Below are 3,354 nucleotides of genomic sequence, written 5' to 3'. Positions count from 1 at the left end.
CTGTCATATCATCTGATTTACTATCAATTGATATCATACTTTTCCTCACTGTATCTCAAGAAAGAGATTGTAAAGATTTTATTGATTTATCTTAAAAATCAATTTTAGTTTATTAGATTCTCTTCAAAAATCTAACCTAGTTACTGAACTAGTGTGAAAAAAATCAGGTGTTTTATACATAAAAGTCTGCTATTCTTCTTTTGAAATAGTCTGATCAACTTTTCAATTGAAAACAGACTTAGAAACCTCTTAATTGAAACAGTCTAACCAACTTTTCAATTCAAAAGAGTTTAATAAATATCTCAATTGAATTAGTCTGACTAACTTTTCATTGAGTAAGAACAATAAGTTCAAAAGTACACTCAGTTGATGTGGAAAAAGATGCTTTCTCAAATGCTATTTCTGAGATTGAAATTCTGAAGAGAAGAAAGAAAGAAGAAATAGAGAAACAATAAGTTCTTGAAATACAGAAACTTGAAAAAGCAAGTAAAATTCTTGAAAAGCAGTATCTGAGTGAGATGAATGAAGAAGTTCTGTTAATTCTTCATACTCAGACTAGACAACTACAGAAAGTGATCAAGTTCAAACTTGAAATTTCAAACTCAGTTCAAAAAACTTTGAAAATTTCTAATACAATCACTGACTCTTCAGTTTGCTTTTCTTTCTTTTCTACTTCTTCTTCTTCTTCTTCTTTAAATCAGAAGAAAACATATACTCAAGCAACTGAATTTGCTGCCTCTAAACCTGCTGTCTCTAAATCTGCTATCTCAAAACCTGCTTAAAATTCTGAGAAAACTGAGAAGAATACTGCTCATACTTCTAGTGATAGAAGAGTGAAGAAAAAAATGCAAAAAGAGAAAAATCTTCAAATCTTCAGAAATAGAAGACTTATTCTCAAAGTCTCAAATCAGAACATATTGCAGAGAAATAAGCTAAACTCAAACCTTATTTTCAGAATTAGAAATGAAATCAACCAGCAGTTCTTTTCTTCATTAATGACTGATATTGAAGTTTAAAAATCAGTTATAGCTTCAATTAAGTCATTCTTCTTTGAAAACTTCATCATTCTGACTACAATGCCTGAATTCAGTGCAGAATTCCTTATTCAGAATGAGAATCTCTGAAAATCAGCAGTAGAATCTCTGTTAAACACAACAATTCTATCTGAGAGAGATGAAAAGTGAGACAAATTCATTCTTCATAATATTCCAGTTGAAATTTTTGACTGTGAAGAAGAAATGCTACTTCTCAAAAATGAATTAGAAGAATACAACTCTATTCAACTGAGAAAAGAGCCTGTATGACTAAATTCAATTGAGTTCAGACAAAGCAGAAGAAATGCCTCTGTTCTAGTATATATAAAGATAATTGAACAGTCAAAGATCTCTGAAGTAAGAGTAGTGTAACATGGCGGAACCGAAGCGGTGGCTAGTTAGCGGTGTCATGTAGAGATAGTTGTTTGAGAAGCTGTATAAGTGAGCTTGACTATCTTGCTTAAATAGCGAGCTTGTAGGCTACAGGGTTATTGTGAGAATATCACAGATATGATACTTAGTATACTAAGAAAATTGTATAAGACACACAGTAACTCTTGTATATATTTCAGTAGAAGAAAAATGAATCACTGACTTCTTTGATAAGAAGCCAGCATCTAGCTATTCTATATAGATAATAAGTGAATACTCTTCTCTCATTTTATAAGTGAGAATAGCCAGAGTAATATCTCAGTGATGTCTTATTGCTAAGAAAGAGTAATCTGCTGATCTTATATAGAAGTGAGATTCTCATATTTATTAATCAGATCTTTCTATAATACATCTGAATAATATTATAGAGTGATTGAAAACCAGTTCAGACAGTCTGTGAGATGAATGAAATCATTTATATGAAAGTAATAAGTCATGTGAAATCATAACAGGGTCTTGATATAGCTAGAAGTGTGACAATGTTCTTCTCTTTAAGAATATAGTCTCTATACTCTCAAGATTACTGAATTAGAAATTATCTTTGTTGTATAGCAACAGTTGTCAATCAATTGACAGTGTGTGTACTGTGTGTGATATAAAGAAATAGATGAGTTTTTCTGCTGACTGTGTAGGTCTTTCTTTACTCATCTTTATTCAAATCAAATGTATGATAAGTGAGTTTCTTATATATTAATTTAAAATGTGAAAAATATAGTTAATAAGTAACTTACAGATCTCTCATTATATTCTGTTCTATATATGAAATTCTCTGCAAAAGTGATGTGTTTTAGAGATAAAGTTAACAGTAGTGACAGAATTTTTTGAAAAGATTCTCTCTCTTATGAAACATTTTTCTTTCTCTCTTCTTCAATTGTAACAGTGAGTGCATGAGAGTATTATTCTTGAAGAATAATAAAGAACTTATTCTGACATTTTCTAGTGAGTAAATGTCTTTGTGATGCAGTGACAGTCTTCATAACTGTTAAGAAAGCTCAGTTGAAGACAGAGATGATAATGTCACTGAGCTGTGAGAGTACTGCTCTCATTTCTACATCTTCTTCTTCTTCTTCTGCTTCTCTTGTGACTGCAGTGATAGTTATCATACCTTGCAGTGAGATGTCATCTCTTCTGCTAATCAGTTCATCTGTGTCTGATTCTTTTTCTATCTCTTTCACTGCTGTTGCAACACTGTCTTCTCTCTCAGTCAATACAGTGATGTACAACCCTGTGTGATCATTCAGAGAGAAACTCAGAGAGAGCTTGATTTCAGAAATAGTGACTCTGAGAAGCTCAATTCATAGTTTCTCTTCTGCAGCATGCTCAAGCCCTGCTTGAGCTGCTGCTGAGTTAAGTCTGCAGAGTCTCATAATTTCTTTATCTTCTTTCTGTGAAAAGGCTTCAGTGCAGTCTCTGACTAACACTACTACTTATCTACACTGTGTTAAACAGCTGAAGAAGAAAGGAATTTTATATATTCACTTCTTCTCTTACTCTTATTATTTTTATTGTATCTGTAATAACAACTTCTGTCTCTCTGTAAGTATTATCTACTCTACAAGAAGACATCATATCAGCTCTGACAAGAAGCTCAGATGCTTAAGCAGTACAGAGTGAGAGTCTCAGAGCTTCAAGTATTGATAGATTCTGTCAAGACTGAGAAGATTCTCCTTGCTCATCTGTAAAAGAAGATGAAAGTGTAAATCTCTGAGATGAAAAAACATCTCAGAATAACTAATCTTAAAAAGAAGTCAGTCAGTGCTGTTATTAAAAGTACTGCAGAGATCAATCACTGATTGAAGAGAATCTCACTTCAATTGAAGCAGATGACTGAGATACTTTGTAAGTTAATAAGTTAATATTTCATGCATTTCTTCTGCTCTTCTGCAGT

This window comes from Blastomyces dermatitidis, assembly GCF_000003525.1.
Source record: "Blastomyces dermatitidis ER-3 genomic scaffold supercont1.6, whole genome shotgun sequence".
NCBI classification, from domain to species: domain Eukaryota; kingdom Fungi; phylum Ascomycota; class Eurotiomycetes; order Onygenales; family Ajellomycetaceae; genus Blastomyces; species Blastomyces dermatitidis.
This window is presented reverse-complemented; position numbering follows the sequence as displayed.